Raw genomic sequence first — 13646 nt, forward strand, 5'->3', positions numbered from 1 at the left:
TCTGCTGAGTTTGCTCTGCACTGTGAAGGGTGCGCGACATCCAGCTTTTTCCGCGTGTGTTTGTCACCGGCTCCTATGCTTCCAGTTGAGAATAATAACAACTCCACGGCTGATTATGCGAATGGGCTGTCGCAGCGGACATGGAGGAGCTCAATTGTGGGAACAGATTGGCTGCTGTAGGCACATCTAACGTTAAAACGCTTCATGCATATCGATGCATACGGATGCGATGCGATTTCCGTTTCCCCAACGACTTATTCTCTGTTTTTCTCTGCCTTTCTGTTAACCTGGAGAGCACTGTCGCCACCTAAGGGTTCTGTAAAATAGGTTATAGACCTCCAATAGCTATAATATTTGTACAGGAGAGGCAGAAGGCTTTGATCGACGCCCCACCGTCAAAAAACGCAATTGACGAACATGTTCGTCCTTGGCACTCTACGTTACTATTTGAAATGACGAACATGTTCGTCCATGGCACTCAATGAGTTAACAGCAGGATGTTCTTTTTATCTTTTATTATTAAAAACCCCCAATATGCACTCATAAACATATAAATACCTGTAAACATGCAATCAACCAAACAAACAGACAATCAACCAAACTTAAAGCAAAACCATCAAAGACAAACCAAAGGGAAACTAGATTACTGTATGCAAATAAACCTGTATGCTAACAGCTGTGTGCTAACAGCTGTGTGCTAACAGTGTGTTAACATTGTGTCTCTCCTCCTCTGGTGCAGGTGCAGCTGTGTGTCTCCACCTCCTCCTGGTCAGACGGCTTCTCTCTGGACACGGTGGGCAGTTACGGCTGTGTGCGCTGTCCCTCCACCACCATGGACTACCTGGTAACATCTCATACACTCCTCTCAGGGTGCTGTCTGTCTGTCTGTCTGTCTGTCTGTCTGTCTGTCTCTCTGTCTGTCTGTCTGTCTCTCTGTCTGTCTGTCTGTCTGTCTGTCTCTCTGTCTGTCTGTCTGTCTCTCTGTCTGTCTGGCTGTCTGTCTGTCTGTCTGTCTGTCTGTCTGTCTGTCTGTCTCTCTGTCTGTCTGTCTGTCTGACAGAGAGACAGTGTGTTAATGTCTGTGTCATGAGCAGTATGAGGCAGACTGTTAAGCAAACTGGTCTGTTATTCCCAAACTGAACTGGTAGCAAGACCAAATGGGAATATACAAATTATAGGAATACAAGTATTCCCCCCATCTGTGTATTTTTGTAGTTGGACCTCCTTTAGTCAATCTAAATGTCAATATATTTTAACACTATTTAATTCTACATATGTTACACAGATGGAAAAAAATAGGAACTTAGAAAGGTTATCCTGGCAAAACGTTTGTCACCTGTTCTTAAAGCATAAGATCGCCCACAAATAATTATCTATTATCTACTCAGCCCCATGCTGATAGGACAGTGAAGGACAGGGTTTTTAGTCCTCAAAATATTTGTGGAGTTTCACAGCAAAACACTGTCGCAGCATCCTGTGACCTAAACAATTTAAGTTGATGGTGACCAACTTAAAATTTTCAAAAAAGGGCTCCATATACTCCTCACTTTGGCTTAATCCAAGTCTCCACAAGCCCTGAGATGCCAAGTTGATTTGAAAATATGTAATTTACACCATGTTGTTAGCTGAAATCTTCATTGTAGCAGCACTGCTACCCCCCCCCCCCCCCCCCCCCCCCCACACACACACACACACACACACACATCCGTGGCTACAGTGAAGATTTCAGCTAAAACAGGGTGTAAATCACATCTGTTCAAGTCAACTTAAACCCACCCTTTCATCAGCATGGGGGTAAGTAGGCAATGACTTGATCTTCATTTTTGGGTGAACTTATCCTTTAAGTCATAAACACAGGAGAGAAAACTATTTAGATCAGACTTCTGTGTGTGTGTGTGTGTGTGTGTGTGTGTGTGTGTGTGTGTGTGTGTGTGTGTGTGTGTGTGTGTGTGTGTGTGTGTGTGTGTGTGTGTGTGTGTGTCTGCATGTGCATACGTGCGTGTGCATGTGTGCGTGTGTGTGTGTGTGTGTGCGTGCAGGTGGGGGTGAGTATCCAGATGAGCAGCTTTAACCTGACCCGTATCGTGACCCTGAGTCCGTTCTTCACGCTGGTCAACAAGTCCTCATACGAGCTGGAGGTGGGCGAGCTGCAGGAGGGAGATGGAGATCACGCCTCCGCCACCAGGTGGCACTACATCGCCTCCACTGAGGTCAGTGAGCCGGACGCTGCCTTTACTTCTCCGCTAGTGATGCGCGCGGCCTCCCCAGAACCCGCTGGGTCCCGCGGGTTGGCCCGTCCCGCGGGTTGGCCCGCCCCGCAGGCCCGCATGTTCCGAAAATGAGGAAAATTGTTGTCAGTTGTTGTCTTGTGTGTTGCAGTGTGTTTCCAACGGTCAGTTGTTGTCTGTGTGTTGCAGTGTGTGTTTCCAACGGTCAGTTGTTGTCTGTTGTGTGTTTCAGTGTCTGCCTCTGTGGCCGGAGAGCGTGGGGGGCCGCCTCTGTGTTCGAGTCATCGGGTCTGAATCTTCCTCAAAGTCCTTCTTCTTCAACAAGCAGGACAACGGCACCCTACTGGGCATGGACCAGGTCAGTCTGCAGTAGAGGTCTTCACGGGTCCAAAATCACGGACCCGGACCCTAATGGACCTGGGGAATTTGTGCCCGAACCTGTAATGGACCCGTCTATTATTAGAAATCTGAGACCTGGCCCCGTTCAGATCCGAGACATACCGAGGCAGAGACTAGTGGTGTCGACGTAAAAGTTGCTTGTTAACTGCTACAAGTTGTATATCAAATGAAACTTTGTGCATCTTTATTAACTAACATTATAGCATTCTCCCCTGGTTGATGCTGCCTAACGCTAGTTAGATAGTACAGTGGCAGTCTCACTCTCTATGCTACCGCCGTTCCTTCGCCCAAAAACACACACAACAGCGCTAGAAACAATCACATACATGTTGTGACTTGTGTACTCACCATGCGATCATCGAATAATAATCCAAAAGTACGGGAAACAGTCATCTTCAATTAAATCCATAGCGAGGAACCAGCAAGAGGGTTACCTCTCTGCAACGAAAATCACTTCCTCGTTTGCCTGAGGCACATGTGTGCGCATGTGGTCACATGCGCCTCATGTAAACGAGGAAGTCATTTTCATTGCAGATGGGAACGCTCTTTGCCAGTTATTTTCTCTATGGATTTACTTGCAGTTTGTGACAACAAGCCTCACGTGTGCTGTTTTGATGCGTTTCTCTCGTGATCAGCGCTGATCGCCGGGTCCACTCGGGTCTTATTGGACCCGGCATTTCACTGTCAGAACACTGAGACCCGTGACAATCGCTACCGGAACCGACCCATACCCGGGGTCACTTCTTTTGAATGGACCCAGACCCGGCTGGGTCGGAACCTCGGGTATTCGGGGGGTCGGGCATACCCGAAGACCTCTAGTCTGCAGTGTTTACATGCACTGCTCATCAATCTTTGCACACTGGAATACGTTCATCTCCGAAGCCCGTAGGAATGCATGGAGCATGGGTGTGGAGCTACTTGTCTCATCGTTTTGCCAGGGAAATTGAAGGGAATGTTTTCTAATAGATAATTACCGTAAATTCCGGACTATAAGCCGCGGCTTTTTTCCCGTTTTTTGGCCCCTGCGGCTTATATAACGGTGCGTCTTATCTATGGATTTTTTCAGAAAAAAAAAAAAAAATACAAATAAAATCTCTCTTTTTTAGCACTCTTTCTAACTATAAATCCACTTCTGTTTTAATTTCCTCTCTTGCCCTCTTTTCACCACACCGCGGACACTGTGTGCACTGTAAAAATAAACAACGGTGGTGTTGTGTTATGTTGTTTTGTTGAAATGTTACGGTAATACGGTAAATGGGAGCTTCCTCAAATAGCCATCTCTTTCCCGACAATCCCCTCTGTGCGTGACCACTTACATATGGTAATTACGGTAAGCAAACGGCCACTCGGCCATCAACTCCCTCCCCCGACTACCAGGAGAAAATCACAAACTTCGGCGAATTCACACAAAGGAAGATCAAGGAATATTCCATCGAACCGGAGCAGATCATAAATATGGATGAAGTGCCTTTGACGTTCGACCTGCCAGGCTGCCACTCACTCGGACTGTTAACAAGAAGCGCCCTGGAGGATTCTTTCACCAAAAAAAAGCTTTGCTCGTTCTCGACAGCATGAGAACGAGCAGTAGAAGCAACACTCTCACTTACCATGGGGAAGGTACGCAGAAATTCACACGACGCAGCCTTCAAGTTGAAAGCAGTCAATCTCGCATTAAAAGAGGAAAACAGAGCAGCCGCGCGTAACCTGGGCATCGATGAGTCAATGGTGAGGCGTTGGACGGTGCAGCAGGAGGAACTGTCTCAGCCAGGGCTGTAGTGGTGGCTAAACGCACGTAAACGGCGTTTACGTACCTTTTTCAATGCTCTGCAGCGTTTAGGCACCTTTTAAGATCGTTTACTCACATGTTTAAATCGTTTATGCACACTTATTATTGCACGAGTTTTAACACGTTCGCGTAAACTCCGTTGATGCGGACACCACGCCAAGCACGTCACACACCAAAAGAAAAGAAAAAAGATTACACATGGGCATGGCACTGACCAGGATCTCCGTGAACCGTAGCCTATTTTTGTGGAGCGCTCCGCGGGAAAGGTACACGGCCCCGGTCACGTTGGTGCCTTTATCGAGCTGTGCTTGCCTGCCCAGACAGCGCTCCCTTCAAACAACTTAACGGTGCCATTGTGCCAGCGATGCGCAATGCGCATTTGGAGAGCAGCTCATGGTGAGCTGAACATAGGTAAGGTTGGTTAAAAATGTGTGTCCGGAGTGGGGGAAATCATATAGGCTCACCGTTTTACAACTGAAGAGTGAATCACTGGTGTAAGAAACATGATTGATTTCCCTCTGATCAAGTAAAGTTTGTAACATTAGGTGCGTGCAAGTCGACTTGAATAGTCCAGGTGCCACTGCTACCGTATAAAGCCAATATAATACGACCATGTTGAAAACTATCTAGAAACATAGGCTACTGGTGTTTGTTGTGCCGAGATCTGTATAAATAAATATTGGCTGACTAAAATTTAGTGGCCAGAGTGGCAGAACCACTTTTATTTCCATGTACAGTATGTTGTCTACCTATCCTTGCCCAATGTGTTTGTGGACAGTTTGAATTATATATTGGTATTCAAGAATCACAGATTAAATCTGTCTACAAACTTTTAGCTATAAAGCTGAAGCTGACAATCACAGGTACAGTGTGTGTGAGAGAGAGAACTATATTACTCTTCAAACTGTAGGCTATATACTGGGTTCATACAAGGTCCTTTAAAGTAGACTACCTACTGTATAATTTAACTTTTCATACCTGGAGAAATTCAACAAATGTTCAATAAATACATTTTATATTGATTGTTTAGGCCTAATTATTTGTAAAGTCACAACACATTAGAGATGTGTGTAGTTCATTTTGCTCTCAAATGCACCAGGTTGATGAATTTTACTTTAAAATGTAAAAAAAAAAATCTTCCGGGGGAGAATCCCCCCGGACCCCCCTTGAGGGGCAAGGCCCATCCCATAGCCAGCTACTTTTTCTATCTGGCTGGCTACTCAGAAATGTGGGGGAACCCCCTGATATACCTTATAGGGCTATATGATTCAGATTAAGTTGTTCTATATACTCTCATATTTTGTCTTGTATATCGGTCACGGAAGCTTATTTATCCGCCGTTATAACACTGCTGGTGCCGCGTGAGAAAGCTGCCTCGAGTCAAAAGTATAGTTTACCCACCTTTTTTTTTACCACTACAGCACTGGTCTCAGCACGGAATATTATAGGAGTGTGAAAACATCCACAATCACCAACGGGTTCCAAAACGCTGGACTGCTGCGGGATGAAGAGGATACGCCGCCACAGCTGGCGCTGAGGGCCGTCAGAGGCTTCAGAGGCTGTTCGATGCCGACAGTGACGAAGAGGAGTTCGTTGGTTTTGAGTGACAATGAAGGAGAGAGGAGAGTGGTTGACGAAGCCACCCTGAACCTGTTCGTTTCCGACACTGAAGATGAGGACTTTGGTGGTTTCAGTACGCAGGAAGAAGAGGAAGACGAGGATTAGTGACTTGACTTCTCTGGTTACAGGTTTGCTGCACATATAGCCTATTGTTGTGTGATTTTGTCTGGGGATTAGTGACCTGACTTTTGTTTTGTTTTGTTGAAATGTTAATAAATGGGAGCTTCCCCAAACAGCCATCTATTTCCCGACATTCCTCTCTGTGCACGAACCCTTTCATATGGTAATTAAACATCAAAACACCCGCGGCTTATAGACCGGTGCGGCTTATAGAAGAAAAAAATAGTCAATTTTGGTCCCGCGGCTTATAGACCGGTGCGTCTTATAGTCCGGAATTTACGGTAGATCAATCACCTAAACGCTATAAAACATTTCAAACATTTCATTGCAGGATGATGATGTTTTCTTTGGTGTGTCACCGCAAACACAATCTCACACACACACACACACACACACACACACACACACACACACACACACACAAATATCATCAACAGGGAAAAGGTGAAAAGAAAATATTTATTTTCCATCGTAAAATATAAAAAACACACCAAAAATAAAACACACCAAATAAAAAACAAAAATTAACCCAACTAAGCTGTTTTAGTTAAACAAAAATATAATATATTATAATATAATATAATATATTGTGCACATTTGATTTTGGGGGTTAAAAAAATAACAAATATCTGTCTCTCTCTCTTCTCACAGTATGGAGGGATCATCGTGGACGTGAACATCTCAGATCACTCCACTGTTATCGGCTTCACTGACTACTATGAAGGAGCGGCTCCGGCTCTCATCGTCAACCACACGCCCTCGGTCACAGTCTGCTACAGACAGAGGTCAGTAACAACACGCCCTGGGTCACAGTCTGCTACAGACAGAGGTCAGTAACAACATGCCCTGGGTCACAGTCTGCTACAGACAGAGGTCAGTAACGACACACCCTGGGTCACAGTCTGCTACAGACAGGTCAGTAACCATGGCAGTAAAAATGGCTGCCTCCGTGGCTCTCCGGCTCGAACAGTAACATCAACGTTCATTGAGTTTAAACAGCCATAAGTGCAGTTATTGCAGAAATAGACTCCATAACAACAATTAAACAAGAGCAGGAGTTGCACCAGCGAGGTTTCTCAGCAGAAAATATGTTTTCGCCGTTGTTCTGAGTGGATTTAGATTTGACTGGATCTGATGCTGATTGGCTGAAGGACTGGCTACTTCCACCCACTGAAATCACTGTGCACAGCGCTGAGTCCAGACGGATCCACAGAACCAAACAGTTCACACATCTGGATGGTTTTAACCAGGCTAGTGTTAGAATACTGTTTCCACACTGTCGTCTATATATATTAGGGCTGTCCCAGCGAGTCGACGTAATCGATGACGTCGACTACGTAATTACGTCGACGCACGCTACGTGCTTCGACGCGTCACGTGTGGCTAATTTTAGCAGCTAACTGTTACTTTTCGTTATGTTACATGGCAGTAAAATGCCACTGAATGACCAAATTGATTTAACTTTTAACCATTTCGATTTCCACTTTCAATACGGACCCCCAGCATTGGTTAGTTGTTAACACGTCAAAAAAAATCCAACGGTTGACTGCCAATGACGTGTTAATACGTCAAAAAAAAACGTTGATCTAACCCTTTTACATCTCTTATATAAATATTGAAGCCACCGAACGTGTACAACCCATTCCACCAACCCACTAAGTGGCGACAGTGCTCTCCATTCTAGAAAAAGCCGAGCCAAAACTGCAGGGGAACGCGCGATGAAACCATTCTCATACTGTAAAATGGATTGGCGAAAACGCTTTCGCTTTCGCGCTGATTGCTGGCGGTGGGGGATTGCAAATTTGCATAATAGATTATGGGTGCAACACACTTTGAAACACGCAGCATAAATAAGACCAGAATCACAAAAGAAACCCCGTTTCTTGGGGTTTCTCAACCGAAACCCCAAGAAACGAGCGAGCCCATCCTCGCCCAGCGGCCGCCAGCAGACAGGAGCAGCAGCAGCAGCAGCAGAAACGAGCTTGTGACACGCCCGCTGCAGCCAAGAAGAACACACACGGAGGGAGGAGTTTGAAGTAGAGGGGGGTTTCCTGCTGTTATAGAGGAAATTACTGTTCAAAACTATTGTTTAGATGTCTGACGTCTTACTGATGCCAAAAATGAATGGTTAAAGTGACTGTTCTATCGAATTTCACAAAAAGTTATTTATCTCAGCTTAAATTTTCAGACGCTGAAACCATGCTGTATTCAAGTGCTAATGCCTACATAACTACTAACTCTACAAACTAACTCTTTTAGACAGAGAAAGCACACATTCTATTAGTTCTTTTGAGATATTTTGTGTTCACAAAATCTTAGCAGAAAAGAATCCTCGGGTCTTGAAAGATGAGCCAGAATCCTCAAAAAAACCCTCTGGCAGAAGCTACCTACAGTAAAAAAAAAATGGCTGGCAGTGAATGTGTTAAAAGTTAAATCAATTTGGTCATTCAGTGGCGTTTTATTGCCATTTAAAGTAACGACAAGTAACAGTTAGCCGCTAACATAGAGCGAGTGCTCTTCTTGTTCTTCTGGAAATTGCAGCAGTTTACATGCAACTAGACCCATTACTGCCCTCCACAGGACGGCACAAACTCCATCTTTCTCAGACTGGTTTAGACGTCAGCGGTTTAGACTCCGTTATACAGGCCGTCCGGCATGTGTAGAAATATATATATATTTGTTAAATTCTTGCATCATTGTTTGTTTCCTTGGTCCTGATCTTTGCTGACTATTCTGACTGCTCTTCTTCGTCGTCTTGTTTTAATGTTAGTTGACGTTTGACAAACTGGTTAGGCCCTTTACCGCCACCTAGTGGTCGGAGGGTATGCTGGCTGTCTGGGGGGAAATTAAATTTCGAATAAATTATAATGCACTTATATTTCAGTCTGTGGGATGAAATGGTGGCCCATACATTGCGGTTATGTTTTATATCATTTTTTAAATTAATAATCACCGTAACTTTAAATCCAACTTTAAATCTTAGAGCCTAAGATGTCAGCTTTGACAAGAGCGGCAAAGGGCAAATGGAAATTTGCCTTCATGCAATTTAATTTAGTGAGGTAGATTACTTTCACTTTGATTCAAGATGTCTGTCCTGAGGAGACTGCTGTTAGGATGAGAACAACACATTCACACTGGAATGATTTAAAATTCTTACACCATAAAGCCTACACCACAAGCCCCTCATAAACAATTGTCATCAAGGGAGTCCAGTCTGGATGGATGTAATGGATGACATTACACATTACAATAGTTCCGAGGCCGATTTTCACACAACTGACACATCACAACCCACCTGAATATCCGGTTTACTTCCTGTATACATAGCTGAGCGCAGGCTGATATTCGGCTCATATTAAATGTTAACGTTAGGCCGTGTCTCCGACAGACACATTAACAAGGTAGCCTATTTTGGTCTTTATGTCTTGTAGTAGTTAGTAGTAGTTGTTGTTGTTGTTGTTGATAGTTGCCATAACAACCACCCTTGTCGGAAAGACGTGCACACGCTGGGTAGCGTTGTTGTCCCGGAGGCGATTTTTTTTTTCCGGATGATGGCGAAGGCTATGCGAAGGCATAACCCGCCCCTCTCTGCCTCTGATTGGCCTAGCGTCAAACTTCCATCCAAACACATTCGCTTGGCTATCCTGCATTACATCTCTGTTACAGTCTGTGGTCAGACCGTCAGACTCAGTGGGTCAGACAGACATACAGCAGTTAACGCTTGCTAGCCTGCATGAAAGACGCACTGGCATGAAAGACGCCAGTGTGTTTATGTTTTTAATATAGTCATATCTAAGGTTTATAACGCTGCCACTAATCAGAGGCAGAGAGGGCCAGGGGTGCCTTCGCCTTCGCCATCATCCGAAAAAAATATCGCTTCCGGTAAGCTAGCTAGCTAGCTAATGTTAGCTGCTGGTTGGTTGGCTAACTAGCGAATGTTAGCCGTTAGCTAACGTTAACACGTTAACTAGACAAGCACAGACATGCAGAGCTCCAAAAACAGAGCAATTCGTGATTTTGTTACTGTAGTTTCTGCAGAGTAACGTCCATGTACCTTTATGGATTGCACGGGGTTGGTATTGCAAAGGGATCTGACGGATAGTGCAGTAACAGTCAGCAGCTATGATAGCACAGCCAGTCGGGGGGAGGAAGTCCATATATGGTCATGGGGCACAGGTCATTACGTCATCACAGGATAACAGCCAATCGGCTGGCTCAGATCTGAGCCAGCCAATCGCGTTGTCCTGGCTGTTTGGGACGTGTATAAAAGGCAACCGCTGACCGGGGTGGGTGGGGGGAACCAGAGGAGAGGGGGAGAGAAGAGGAGAGGAGAGGGAGAGGAGGGGAGAGGAGAAGAGAGAAGGGGAGAAGAGGAGGGGAGGGGAGAGGGGGAGAGGAGGGGGGAGGAGACGGATAGTGCAGTAACAGTCAGCAGCTATGATAGCACAGCCAGTCGGGGGGAGGAAGTCCATATATGGTCCATCCGGTCATGGGGCACAGGACATTACGTCATCACAGGATAACAGCCAATCGGCTGGCTCAGATCTGTTCAAATCTGAGCCAGCCAATCGCGTTGTCCTGGCTGTTTGGGACGTGTATAAAAGGCAACCGCTGACCGGGGTGGGTGGGGGGAACCAGAGGAGAGGGGGAGAGAAGAGGAGGGGAGAGGAGAGGGGGAGAGGAGGGGGGAGGAGACGGATAGTGCAGTAACAGTCAGCAGCTATGATAGCACAGCCAGTCGGGGGGAGGAAGTCCATATATGGTCCATCCGGTCATGGGGCACAGGACATTACGTCATCACAGGATAACAGCCAATCGGCTGGCTCAGATCTGTTCAAATCTGAGCCAGCCAATCGCGTTGTCCTGGCTGTTTGGGATGTGTATAAAAGGCAACCGCTGACCGGGGTGGGTGGGGGGGACCAGAGGAGAGGGGGAGAGAAGAGGAGGAGGAGAGGGGAGAGGAGGGGGGAGAAGAGGAGTGGAGAGGGGAGAGGGGGAGGATGGGAGAGGAGGGGGGGAGAAGAGGAGGGGAGAAGAGGAGAGGAGAGGAGAGGGGGAGAGAAGAGGAGCGGAGAGGGGAGAGGAGGAGGGGAGGGGGGGAGAGAAGAGGAGAGGAGAGGGGGTGGATGGGAGAGGAGGGGGGGAGAAGAGGAGGGGAGGGGGGAGAAGAGAGGAGGGGAGAAGAGGAGAGGAGGGGAGAGGGGGAGAGGAGAGGGGGAGAAGAGGAGGGGAGAGGGGGAGAGGAGAGGAGGGGAGAAGAGGAGGGGAGAGGGGGAGAGAAGAGGAGTGGAGAGGGGAGAGGAGGAGGAGAGGAGAGGGGGAGGATAGGAGAGGAGGGGGCGAGAAGAGGAGGGGAGGGGGGAGAAGAGAGGAGGGGAGAGGGGGAGAGGAGGGGGGAGAGGAGGGGGGAGGAGACGGATAGTGCAGTAACAGTCAGCAGCTATGATAGCACAGCCAGTCGGGGGGAGGAAGTCCATATATGGTCCATCCGGTCATGGGGCACAGGACATTACGTCATCACAGGATAACAGCCAATCGGCTGGCTCAGATCTGTTCAAATCTGAGCCAGCCAATCGCGTTGTCCTGGCTGTTTGGGACGTGTATAAAAGGCAACCGCTGACCGGGGTGGGTGGGGGGAACCAGAGGAGAGGGGGAGAGAAGAGGAGTGGAGAGGGGAGAGGAGGAGGGGAGGGGGGGAGAGAAGAGGAGAGGGGGAGGATGGGAGAGGAGGGGGGGAGAAGAGGAGAGGAGGGGAGAGGGGGAGAGGAGGGGAGAGGGGGAGAAGAGAGGAGGGGAGAAGAGGAGGGGGGGAGAAGAGAGGAGGGGAGAAGAAGAGAGGAGGGGAGAGGGGGAGAGGAGAGGGGAGGGGGAGAGGAGAGGGGGAGAGGAGAGGAGAGGAGGGGAGGAGAGGAGAGGAGGGGAGGAGAGCGCTGCCAGCGGCACCAGGCATCACCAGGAGGCGCTGTATGCTTCCTTTCTGAGTTTTGAAATAGAAACTCCTCACTGATGTTGACAGAAACTGACAAACTGACAAAGATGGCAAAAAGGAAGGATTCTTGGCCTTTCATTTCTATCAAGGAAATGTATTCAAGTGCTAATGCCTACATAACTACTAACTCTACAAACTAACTCTTTTAGACAGAGAAAGCACACATTCTATTAGTTCTTTTGAGATATTTTGTGTTCACAAAATCTTAGCAGAAAAGAATCCTCGGGTCTTGAAAGATGAGCCAGAATCCTCAAAAAAACCCTCTGGCAGAAGCTACCTACAGTAAAAAAAAAATGGCTGGCAGTGAATGTGTTAAAAGTTAAATCAATTTGGTCATTCAGTGGCGTTTTATTGCCATTTAAAGTAACGACAAGTAACAGTTAGCCGCTAACATAGAGCGAGTGCTCTTCTTGTTCTTCTGGAAATTGCAGCAGTTTACATGCAACTAGACCCATTACTGCCCTCCACAGGACGGCACAAACTCCATCTTTCTCAGACTGGTTTAGACGTCAGCGGTTTAGACTCCGTTATACAGGCCGTCCGGCATGTGTAGAAATATATATATATTTGTTAAATTCTTGCATCATTGTTTGTTTCCTTGGTCCTGATCTTTGCTGACTATTCTGACTGCTCTTCTTCGTCGTCTTGTTTTAATGTTAGTTGACGTTTGACAAACTGGTTAGGCCCTTTACCGCCACCTAGTGGTCGGAGGGTATGCTGGCTGTCTGGGGGGAAATTAAATTTCGAATAAATTATAATGCACTTATATTTCAGTCTGTGGGATGAAATGGTGGCCCATACATTGCGGTTATGTTTTATATCATTTTTTAAATTAATAATCACCGTAACTTTAAATCCAACTTTAAATCTTAGAGCCTAAGATGTCAGCTTTGACAAGAGCGGCAAAGGGCAAATGGAAATTTGCCTTCATGCAATTTAATTTAGTGAGGTAGATTACTTTCACTTTGATTCAAGATGTCTGTCCTGAGGAGACTGCTGTTAGGATGAGAACAACACATTCACACTGGAATGATTTAAAATTCTTACACCATAAAGCCTACACCACAAGCCCCTCATAAACAATTGTCATCAAGGGAGTCCAGTCTGGATGGATGTAATGGATGACATTACACATTACAATAGTTCCGAGGCCGATTTTCACACAACTGACACATCACAACCCACCTGAATATCCGGTTTACTTCCTGTATACATAGCTGAGCGCAGGCTGATATTCGGCTCATATTAAATGTTAACGTTAGGCCGTGTCTCCGACAGACACATTAACAAGGTAGCCTATTTTGGTCTTTATGTCTTGTAGTAGTTAGTAGTAGTTGTTGTTGTTGTTGTTGATAGTTGCCATAACAACCACCCTTGTCGGAAAGACGTGCACACGCTGGGTAGCGTTGTTGTCCCGGAGGCGATTTTTTTTTTCCGGATGATGGCGAAGGCTATGCGAAGGCATAACCCGCCCCTCTCTGCCTCTGATTGGCCTAGCGTCAAA

At 46.5% G+C, this 13646-nt stretch overlaps 1 pseudogene across 1 annotated transcript in view; it reads left to right on the forward strand.

Moving 5' to 3' along the window:
• Window positions 1-13646, forward strand: part of LOC310800842 (intermembrane lipid transfer protein VPS13C-like) — a 103293-nt pseudogene that overhangs the window by 29822 nt on the left and 59825 nt on the right. Inside the window, exons 21-24 of the transcript in view lie at window positions 740-844; window positions 2040-2210; window positions 2461-2586; window positions 6805-6938. The product of the transcript in view is annotated as an intermembrane lipid transfer protein VPS13C-like (transcript). The remainder of the gene's footprint in view (window positions 1-739; window positions 845-2039; window positions 2211-2460; window positions 2587-6804; window positions 6939-13646) is intronic.

This window comes from Poromitra crassiceps (genome assembly GCF_964638095.1).
Source record: "Poromitra crassiceps genome assembly, contig: HAP1_SCAFFOLD_102, whole genome shotgun sequence".
Lineage (NCBI taxonomy): Eukaryota > Metazoa > Chordata > Actinopteri > Beryciformes > Melamphaidae > Poromitra > Poromitra crassiceps.